At 40.9% G+C, this 12078-nt stretch overlaps 1 protein-coding gene across 13 annotated transcripts in view; it reads left to right on the top strand.

Moving 5' to 3' along the window:
* Window positions 1-7264: 7264 nt before the first annotated feature.
* The window catches only part of add1 (adducin 1 (alpha)), a 28469-nt gene continuing 23655 nt past the window's right edge, over window positions 7265-12078 (top strand). For all 13 annotated transcript variants that reach the window (XR_013845330.1, XR_013845331.1, XR_013845332.1 and 10 more), the window contains exon 1: window positions 7265-7403. The gene's annotated coding sequence lies outside the window, so the exon portion shown is untranslated. The remainder of the gene's footprint in view (window positions 7404-12078) is intronic.

The following is a 12078-nucleotide window of genomic DNA, read 5'->3' on the forward strand; positions in this document are numbered from 1 at the left end:
CTTGTTCAGAAAGCCCCAAACAAGGTATCCAAGTAAATAACCCCTGACATGAAAAACAAGTGTCATTTCTGCACCAAGTTCAAGTTTACACAAAGCTCTCTTTTAGCCAATTCACTTCCCATTTCCGCAACCATTTTAAAATGGTTATTGATTAAAATAAAGAAAGAAAAGGGGATTCTGAGGACAAGCTTGCGTGCTTATGTGTGGTTAGCATTACCAAGCAAGAGCTGCCTGTGTAATTTCGTTTAGCACATGTGACACTGGGCTTCCAACGAACGTGGGAAGAACAAGACTAACAGCTCCTCAAAGATTCAGTTCGGTTTCTCCACTAATAGAATTTAAATCAAATCAAACACATGTGTTAAAAATCAGCTTATTAGCTTTTCCTAAAATGGAAAGTCCCATGCAAACTACATGTGTGCAAATATCTCCTCCAATAGACAGCAGGTATGGGGAAGTAAAGTGCCCAAACAGAAAAAAATGGATTCATGCCAAGTACAAGAAAAACAAATTAAGACTTAGAATAGATGGATATATTCGTACTTCGGCACAGCTGCTTTCACACGGAATAATAATTCTGCCTTCCTTCTGATGGCAAGTGCAAAAAACATGCAAGAAACAACGACAACTTTACAGCGCAAACATAACCTCTGACCCAAGGGAAAGTCGGTGTGACAGTCAGAAATGCCTGTATGGCTCAGCAGCACGCAGCCACTGGTTTAATGATTCGTCTGCTGCTGGTGAATGATCGCACAGCAATATCCTGTTCTGGCTGGTTCTCCAGGGCTGCCCCCCCCCCCCTCCCCTGAGGGTCTGGCTGACATGATTCTGGCTCGCTCCGGGTGCTAGCCCATCATATTGACAACATCCGGGTGGCGGCCCTTGTGCCTGATTTGACCCAGCCAAGGACCTGTGGAATCAAACTCGATGAGGCAGAAGAATGCCTTACTGAGGCCCGCAAGGGAAGGGACCGTCACTGCCCGAGCATTTTGGTCACGAGCTGAGCGCCAGGGAAAGGAGAGTCAGGGCGGTTAAGGTCACTAACGAAGCCTCAGAAAACAAATTCAGAAGAACACAACAGCTGTATTTAGGGACAGACTAAATGGTTGGCAACTTGGCATGTTCCATAAGTGAAGGGAAGAGTGTTCATTCATTCATGCATCTTCTTTGATGAGATGTCAGCGTTTAGAAAAACGCTGCAATTTTACCAAATCAGGAACGGGGCTTCAAACAATGCTTATTTATTTCCATTATTAGTTCAGTTTTAGATTATTTTCTCGATAAATGTATGTATGTATGAACTGGCTTTTCCTGGGACCCAAGCTTTTTTGAGGCTGACTCACCGTCCAATTAACCCCTAAACTGTTTTCTATTTGGGCAAAATTCTAGTTTTTGAGAAGCTGAAACCATTGATTAAGACCAAGTAATCTTTTAATAACCAAACAAGACCAAACAAAACATCTGAAGTTGTCAGTTTGGACTGTGGGAAACTTTGATGGAGAAATGGAGGGAATAATCAGATCAAATTGATGACACATATAATCATAAGCCATACATCATCAAACTTTTGACTTTAACAATTGATCAATGCACAGATAAGTACAAGTCTGAATATGAAGGCGTCGCCTCTGGCCCAAAAAAAAATGTGATGGGCATTTTTACTCTCTTTCCTCACATTTCTGTACACGTAAGATTGACTGACAAAGTAATCAGCAAATTGAAGAGCAGCAGGGCTTCACTTCTGAGAAGCAATGCAGACAGCCCTAAAGTAGACCTATACCGACCTCCCACCATTGCAGTGACTTTGTTGAACTCAGATCAAATAAAGATGGTTCCTACCAATGTGAGCATCCACTGATGATGCCCTCCTTTCCCTCGCACAACATGCGCTCCAGGCTCAAGAACTACCGAAAAAAGACCAACACATCTTGAGGAGACATTCCAGTGCACGCTACAGGTCTTAATTTCGTATGGTGGGCTATAGCCTAGGCTACTGCTGGATGCTCCAACCAGTGACCATTTCAAACTGTGGTTACGGCGCTTCGGGGCTGTCAATACAAGTCTTTTGTTGGTGCAGTGAAAGAGCACACTTGATTTATGCATTGCAGAAGAGCAGAAACCCCAGAATGACCTCCAAGCGAAGGAATGACATTATGAAAGTGCAATGGGGAATGTTTAAGCTTTAAAACGATTCGGATAGCGGACGTTTTAAAGGTTCGGCTATATCCACCAGTTATGTAGGCAGTGCTCTTGACAGCATAAGATAACTTTTTCCCCGCAGTTTAGCTTTAGTAACGAAAAAACAAGGAAGAGCGAGAGCTTTTTGGGGGGTGGAGGGAGGGATTGAGAAGTGTATCGCTGTATTTTCCCCCTTTCTTTTTTCTGTGGGGTTTAGAGTGCAACAAGTGCAGCTGAGCTTGAAGTCAGCAGCGACGGCACGCATGAGTACGAGCAGCGGGGGCACGCTACGGGTTGACTGACACACAACTAGCGCAATTTGAAGCAGAAAAGTCCCGACGGTAGCGACAAAATACAGCTCTATTTAAAGTCTGAACCAGAGTGAACACGTAGCCTACGCTGTTACTCACCGTAGTGGAGTGGTAGGTTCCTCTTCGTCCCGGTGTACGCGCACTATATGCAGAGATGAGCGTCGGTAACGGCAGCGTGACAACGTTTGGTTAGTCTCTCTCTCGCTCTCTCTCTCTCTCTCTCTCAGCTCAGCATGGCGGCTGGGACCAGAGACTGGATTCAAACCTCTCCGGGCTGCGATATCAACAGACAGGGGGAGGGTGCATGGGGGAGGTGGTGGTGATGAGTGACCCAACTAGTGGAAGCAGTTCTCATACAGCAATGTAAAACTCTAGTCCTGCGTTTCAAAATATTGTACAAAAAGGCTATTAGAATACAATTGTAGCCTAGTAGGCTATAGTCAACACAAATGCAGAATGAGCCATTTCTAAAGGTTGCAGATCTGGTAAAAGTGGAGATAATTCATGAATAATTTATCTGCTGAGTATAGGCTACCTTGGGAATGTTCCTTCTTGGATCAATGTTTTATCCTCTCAATCAATAATAATAATACAACATGATTTATGAGTTAATTATATTTAGTTACACACAGTTTTAAATAGTTAGCATAAGTAAGAATATAATGAAACACATCATCTGAATCTGGGAAATAAACTAAAGTGTGTAGTGTTTATAGCCTAATGCAGTTAAAAGTACAATATATCCATATGAATTATAGTGGAAAGGGAATATAAATGTAGCAGAAAATAACAACAATACTCTTAGTAAAGTAGGCTATAAGTAGGCTTCCTCTGAATTGTAGTAAGTGCTTGAGTAAATGCATACTTGGTCACAAGCAACTTGAACCTTAGACTTACGTTTTCTTTTGTTTATTTTTTCTTATTACACCCAGTGGTGGAAAGTTATCAAGCACAACATGAGGTACTAACCAGCACTATATAAAACAACTGAAGTGATAATCACATACATTAAAAATAAGTTTAAATACAATCATAAAAATACATCTGAAATGGGGCACTAGCAAAATGTTTCGACTACTACAATATATTTCTAACTGTGGTATTGCTATTTTTGCTCACATAAAATATATGAGTAGGCTAGTTATGCATGAGTTAAAAAAAAACACATGAAATAGTATTTTTTTAAAGGCAATTAACGTTATGTAATTGAAAAATGTATACATGGAATAAAAGTTCACATTTCCTGCAGGTCCACTGTGACACACTTAAGGACAGTAACTAAATAAATGTACTCAACTACATAAGTATATCGTTGAAGTATATACTATTAGCAGTAAAATAGTGGCAAATCATTAAACCCCCACATTTCCAGCAATATGACAGAGGACATGACCTCAGTAGTGTCCTCTGTAGTAGCTATAGCTACAGCCCTGGTGGAGAATCGGTTCACCTTAAACCTTTGCTGAGGGGACTCTGTAGGTGGGGCCAGTGGGTTTAAAAGGTCACTGCTGGAGGTCAAAGTTGACACAACATTTTCCTAAAGGAGAAGTGAATCAAAAACACAGTGGAGGAAAGACAGGCTGACCCTTGTCTCATTGTGCAGGGCAGAGGAGGAGGGAGTGGGACTTTCCGTGGCACTGTGGGCCAAATACAATACCATCTTTGAGTCAAAGACCGATTGCTGCTGCTAGTGGAAGACAGAAACAGTGTCGCAGTCTACCTCTGTGGCTTCTTTGTGGGTTTTCGGAATGACTAATGTTGGTAAACCTACCTGCATGGTTGAGCTGCGGTGATCTTTTACCCCAACGAGAAGGAATTAAACCATTTTCTTAAATTTGCCAGCCATCATCAGCTTCACTATTACAAATGGTTTGTTTTCATTGCAGACCCTGGTGATTTTAGAGCTTAGAGTCTATGGCTGGCCAGCGTGTCAAAAGGGGCATGGTAAGTGCTGCCTGAAATGAATATGAAAAGCAGCTGGGTTTATCTTCACTCACTCTGTGACATGTGCTGCTAAGAGAAAACAGGTGACCGAGGAATGTGTGCTGCAACCCCAAACGTTATACTCGAGCTCAAATGATTTGTAGCCACTTAAGCAGATCTTCACTTTTAAAGATTTATATTATATAGTTATCTAATGTGTCTTTATGATTCATTTGTCTGTCCTGGTGGTGGGACTTTTTTGTCCCTTTTCTCATGGTGTCACTCTTTCACATGGAAACATTCTTCAAAACAATGACATTTTAATTCACACAATTGTAGATGTTAAGAAGAGGAACAGATCTTCGATCTTCTTTGAATCATGCTTTGGAAAAAAAAGGCCAAAATGTACAGGAACAGAGAGTCCCTGAAACATACACTCACACATACACACACACACACACACACACACACACACACACACACACACACACACACACACACACACACATACACACACACACACACACACACACACATACACACACACACACACACACACACACACGCCTGCCCACACACAATAGATGAGAAAGTAATAAGAGTAAGGTGTAGCTTTCTAGTGTAAGTATATGATCTTCATGCCTGAGCTCTTCAAACACACCAGTTGGATATATTTAGCATCCCTAGCTGGTGTATCCATGCTACAGGGCAGATCACAATTATTCACCATACTGGTAGGGCCAGCGCTGCTCTGAGATCAGTCAGGAGGAGATTGTGTGGGTGTGTATCAACTGGTATGAGACAGAAGAGTCGAAGGTCAGGGCCACTTATACCACAAGTATTTTGCCTAGTAAACTACATTTTTAATTAGAAATGAACCCCCTAAAAGACTGTTATTATTATTATTATAATTATAATTATTATTATTATTATTATTATTATTATTATTATTATTATTATTATTATTATTATTATTATTATTATTATTATTATTATTATTATTATTATATTTTCAAATAATTGTATTGTATTATTATATTTAATCTTGAAACTGATTGAATAGAAATAGTTGGGGTTACCCTGTTAGCTCTTTAAAGTTTGCTCTCCCTTAAATGCAATGATTTGCATGACATCTATTCTTCATACTTATTTACGAGCGTCATATTTCCTAAACCACAAATAATGTAGGCTAAAGTATAACAAACTAACATTATTTTTGTAATGAAGTGTTACAGGTTGACTTACACTAGTGTGGCAAAGCAGCACCATCTAGCGGTAAAATATCGAAAACGTCAACTTTAAATGAACCATTGCCCTCCGCGCGAACACGGCTGTATCTTGCACATGCACAGACCTACATCCTATTGGCAGCTTTTCTGCTTGAAAGGTGTCTGTGACCAAATGTGCTTAAATTGTCCAACAAAAGATCATAGAGGTGTTATGTTTCGAGATTGTGCCGGAGGGGACGTCGGGTTGTTATCACCGGAAACCCCCCCGCGCGTCATCAAAAAATGAATAAACAGCGCCCCCCGGCGGGTACTTTCTTTGTAGCCTCTTTTACTTAGCCTGCAGTCATTGGCAATTTGTTCCATGTTTGCCACTGTCTGTGTGGTGTTATTCACCTCGTGTGCAGGTTGTTTTTTTTAAATTAGTTTTTAAATTTTAAATAATGGACACACAACCGTTTTAAATTGTTGAGTAAAAAATCACAACATGAACACAGTTCCAAACTTACCCAAAAAAATCCCCAAAAGTGTAACTTTGTCAAACTAGGTATGTTTTAATACTGACACCTTTGATCACATGCAGTTCAAGATCATTGCATTACGGTGTTCAAAGGTAGAGTTATACATTAAGGTCAAGAGAATGAGTGAATTAGTTATTGTGTTTTACAAAATGGCATAATAAGAAAACACTAAGTGCTGTACACATTAAAAATGTCCTCTGATGTCAGGATGTAATTTTTCATGGACACAAGACCCTCTCATCATCAATCATAACTCAAACTTCAAAAAGCAACGGCTAAGGCTTGTTTTCATTCGATGTAATTAAGCTTATCAACGATATACTGTATCACATATATTCACTATGGACAGAGAAATACTTACATTTTATTGTATTTTTTAAAAGAGATGCCATTTTGCATATAAATAAATGACTACTTAGGTCTACTTAGTGTTTCTGTCAACCAATGTTGGACAAAGCAGGCTATTTAGAGTGTAGTTATTTGCTGCAGCACAGAAGATTCAAGGTCCTGTATTGGACATGTGCAATGCAAATTACAGGAGCACATATTGGCTATTACATTCTTTAGTCTTATTTCCCCTCAACAATGCAACATACAAATAATGTATAAACACACAAGTGATGAGAGCACGTGAGACCTAAATACACACAAATAGCATAGTGCAACCACGAAACAAATAAATACAATGAAATAAATCAAGCTAAGATCATCTCCTCATTATAAAAATAAAGTATCAAGAAGCACCTAGACTGTAAAATTACAGGCTTCTGTGTGTTTCATGTTTAGGCCTACAGTAGGCCCACAGGCATTGTTATCTTGTCAATTTCCTTTGAAGCTTTCTACTTATTTATGCATTTCTGCTTCCAATAGGATGTGAATCTGTAAATGTTTAAATTCTGAAATATCTAACCAGCACTAGCTACCACTACTGCTTTCATTCGAATGGCTTTGTATTTTATTAGCAAGTACTCATATTTTTTCAGGGGCGGGCTAACAGCTCGTGCTCCTACCACTGACCCCGGTGCAGTCACGTGTCTTCAGGTGGCCAATTGCAAACCGCAGATTAACAGTTTGCCGCACCCCAGTGGGGATGAGGGGAGGTGGGCGGAGCGACGCAGGGACGACAAGCGCAAAGAGATAAACCCGCTCCCGAAATCACCAGGGTCGGGGATAAAAATAGTGAGCTCCGCCGTCCCGCTTTTACCGAACGCAGTTTTATTTTTCATCACTTCAACAAAGAGAGGGTAAGCGCTTAAATAATCGACATGTTTTGCAACACATCGGCGGTGTTTGCCCCGTTCAACACCAGCAATGTGTGTGTGTGTGTGTGTGTGTGTGTGTGTTTTTAAATGATTGTTCCGTAGTGTTTCGATGGGGCGAGCTCTATCACTGTTTTGCTGATGTGTTGGTGGCTGTGGCGGTGCATATTTTCATACTTTAAAATAAGTAGGCCTAATTTCTGCCTTTTTAGTGTGCTAAAACCCATAGGTGCTCTCCAGTGGTGAAGAACAACACCCCAGGGCCACACACACATTTAGTCCCCGGCGTGTTTTGTCCCATGTATCGTTAGCTTGCATGCTCCGAGCACAGGCCCGTGCTCGCACTATTTTCTATTTTACACGCGCATGGTTAGTGTAGCTCTTTAATACGGAGGTCGATAGCCTGTCCTCGTGCAATGTTTCTGCACTGGTTCGGGTCTGTTTTCCAGTCTGGGCGTGTTGTTTAACTGTGTTCAGTTGTGTGTTGATGGAGCAGTTTCCTGTTGGCCTGATGATAGCCCTAAATGTCCTGCATGGAAAAAAACTACACATTCTTTATCGTATTAAGCACATCTCTTGTGAATGCGTCTTTTCACAACACCGCCGATAGAGCACTTGTGAAATTGTTTTTATTACAGTTGAAAAGTAAAATCCCTTATATATGAAATGGATTGAACAAAACACAATATGGAAACCAAATTCAATTACTAGAGATGGATGTCAAACTTGAAACACATTCTCAACAAATACACAGTAAGCTACACATCAATTGTGCATGGTAATACAGTTCAAAAAGATGTGATTTTGCTGCTTTTCTCTGTTTGGGTTAATTATAAATTGAATATGTTCTAGATTTGGGCTCTTGGTCGCAGAAAACAAGCAATGGGACGATGTCACCTGGGCTATTGGCACTTGGGGATGGCGTATTTTCACTATTTTTCTAACCTTTGCCAAGACTTAGATAAGTAGTTGAACAAATAATTGACTGATTGATTGAAAACATTGTGAAAATATTTTTCCGTTGCAGACCTAACTGTCCAGCTCTAATACGAGTGTATCGGTATGGGGGATTGAGAGGCATATTTGGCCATCAAGTTGTTGCTTTGCCAGACTCCTTTCCTTAGTGTGACGTCCCCTTCCCCCTTGCACTGTATGAGGATTAGCAAAGCCAAACTGCCAAGATAAATTGTCTGCGAGTGGGTTAACTCCCTTTATTTGGTAATACTGTTAGAATGAGTGAAATGCCCAAAGGAGAGGCTGCTTAGCTCTGTCAGTCTGGCTTCATTTTGCCACCCCTCCACACACACACACACACGCACAGCTACACACACGCACAGCTACACACGCACTCTAGATAGAGTTCTGTATTTGTTTTACTCCCACTCCCCAACGCCCACACCCTTGACTGCAGTGCAGCTGAAAATGTGTTCCTCATTTTAAATACGTTCTCTCGATTTCACTCTTTCCTTCCTTCCTCATGTGTGATCACTTAGCATTTTTTTCTTTCTTTTTTTAGTAAGAGATGTGAAAAACAGTCATTCTTGAACTTTCATTCACACCGCTAAGGTCACTGAAGATCGTGTGTCTATACGTGTAGCTATGTTTGGGTCAAATATTTAACCAGCAGCAATGCTATACAGATACAGATGAGGGAAACTGTGCAGGGAGGGGGTGTGTTGTTTCAGAGAGCAATCTTCAGCCACTCTGTCGCGTATGACATGTGCCGGCCAGATAAACCCAGAGTCACTGTATTCGGAATGCTAACACAACACAGCATCCGGCTTGGCCGGGCCTTGCTCCTCAGCAACAGATACTACCTTTCCCATGCTGATAGTACCACTGTAAAATGGTGAAGCGTACATTACAGTACGCATTACACTATAAAGTCTAAAATAATGTTGTCTTTGTCTGACGAGCTATTTGTGCTTCTCTCAAATGATACTCGGATGTTTCTCTTGGCTCTGATCAATCTGATGATCATTCCGGTTATTTTAGGCTGAGGACATAACTTGCCAAAGCTGTGATGGTTTGAAGATTCAATAGAATGATTATTTTTTAAACCTGTAAAAGCCGATTTTTATTACCTTTTTTATTTTTTCTGGCACAACAACATTGACGGACTATCGCCTCTACAGTTGATATAGTGAATTGTTAGCAACGGATGCTTTACACATCCAGCAGTTATTGAGATCATTCAGTTGTTGAGTGTTCGCATCAGCGGCCTGAGCACAAATTCGAAGTTGACGTGTGTGATACAATTACATGGTGGAAAATAGAGAAAGACATACAGTAGGCCTATGTAATTTAATGTACCAACTGAGTGGATTATAATGTTTTACAATAAGTTGACCAGGTCTTTATACATTATATACAGTACTGTGCAAAAAAATTAAGGCAGGTGTGAAAAAATGCTGTTAACAATGTTTTCAAAAATACAAATAATTGTTTATTTTTTATTAATTTAAAAAATAAACAAGATAGTTATACTGGATAAGCAAGGTCTCGCCCGGAGAAAGATTTCAAAGCAGACTGGGGTTTCAAGATGTGTTGCTCTTTTCATGAAGCACAGAGAAACCTGTAACGTTCAGGATCGTAGACGCAGTGTTCGGCCAAGGAAACTTAGTACAGCAGATGAAAAACACATCAAGCTTATTTCCCTTCGAAATCGGAAGATATCCAGCAGTGCCATCAGTTCAGAACTGGCAGAAACCAGTGGGCCCAAGGTGTCTGCAGGCAACAGTAAAGCATGGTGGAGGTTCTTTGCAAGTTTGGGGCTGCATTTCTTCATATTTGGGCGGGATTAATGTTGTCCTCAATGATGTTCTCTTAGCTGTAAACAACACTACGACTAATCTGTATCTCAATAACTGTCTGGTTTCACAAGTCCATAGATAGGGCAGAGCTAATTTGACACCTGATGCATTCCTACCAATCCTAGATGTTAGGGTGGGTCACACACATGCACACGCACACACACACACACACACACACACACACACACACACACACACACACACTAAAGAGCAGTTGCCAGTAGATTCTTCTTCCCCAGTAATGACTGGCATCCAACTCCGAGATATAAAGAGCCTTGTCAGAGTGCTTCTGAAAACTACTTCAAACACCAACTGTATACACACACACTAAGGCCCTGTTCTCACGGCAACACGAAACGGTGCAAACGCGGAAAAATTCCCGCGGTTGCACTATATCATGTACATGAAAACAGCAAACGCAGGCATGAAACTGCAAGTTTTTGAGATCACGTCCCAGGGAGGATTTTTTGGAAAACGCAACGGTTTTGGTTTCGTGTGAACACGAAACCATTTCCCCTGGTAACGCTGACGTCACGGCTCCACTTCACGTATGCATAGTCTATAACATTTGCTGTCATATACCCACACGCGAGTTATAAAGTTAGAAGACAACATAACGTGCAGGGCTTAAATAGGCCTATAACACTCGCCAATTTAGTCTGTAGTCTATTAGTAAGTTATTGATACCATGCACCCGCCACTTTGTCTGGGGAAAGATTTGTGCTCTGCCGCTTTTTCTAGCAAAATAAACTTGTGTACACGGCTCTCTACATTAAAAAACACTATCCATAGTTCAGCGTGCAGCGGTTAAGTTACTGTTCAACAAAAGGAGCATTAAGGCTACGGCTTCACAGTAAAAGCATTTCACTGGCTAAACAACAGCATTTCACCGGACAAACGTGAGTTGACTTTTATTTTGAAGTACGCCTAACAGGAAAAGTAGCCGCTCACAAAGCCCCTTCACTATCAGCATGTCTTCTGTTTTCACGAGTTCAATGCGGTGAAATAAGAGGACAGAAAGCTTGTCATTTACAATACTTGTAACCCCAAGCTTACACCAACCGCTTTATGAACGTTAGTGGCATTAATTTTCGGTTTCAGTAAGGTTTTATGCATCAAATTGTACCGGAAAAGCTATCTACTACTACCTTGTACCGCCAACTGCTGGCCTGGCATGCTTACTACATCGATTTCGTCCCGTTTCCTCTGAAAACATGTGCACGGGTGAAGATGTCAGATAAATTGTGTCTGAACTGTTTTTTTTTCAAACCAAAAACGGGAAAACTGTCACGTTTTCACCGTGAGAACAGGGCCTAAAACTGTTAAAGAATGCCAGCATGACTTTGTGGCCTTCTTTTCCTTTTTTTCTGACACCAGAATGATCTTTTTCACTGGCGATTGCTTGATTGCCATATTCTTGGAACAAACTAAATGCATCCCTTTTTCTTTTGCACATTGCCTTCTTTTTTTCAGAGAGCTTACTCGTGCTGAAAAGATTATTTGAGTGCAAGCTTCCGTCTCTCAAAAAGAGAATTATGAAATATTGTAATATGTGCGAAAGCTCGCCCACAGGTTAAGAGTTTACAAAAAGCCAGCCACCATGGGAGAGCAGTTAGCCTGGTGTCTCAACTTCATATGTCATCTCTACCTTCCCCATCAATGGCTCATCGCCCCTTCATGGTGTCGTAGCAAGTTCAAAACATCAGTTTTGTCAACCACCCAGAGGAAATTCGATCCCTTGTTTAATACAGCAGCATCCTGTTCATTTTCTCCTGGAGGATACACACAAGCTTTAGTTATAAGATCAAGAGCTTCCTGCAAAGAATACTTTGTTTTGTTCCTACGTT

Source organism: Ammodytes marinus (genome assembly GCF_949987685.1).
Source record: "Ammodytes marinus genome assembly, chromosome: 18".
Lineage (NCBI taxonomy): Eukaryota > Metazoa > Chordata > Actinopteri > Uranoscopiformes > Ammodytidae > Ammodytes > Ammodytes marinus.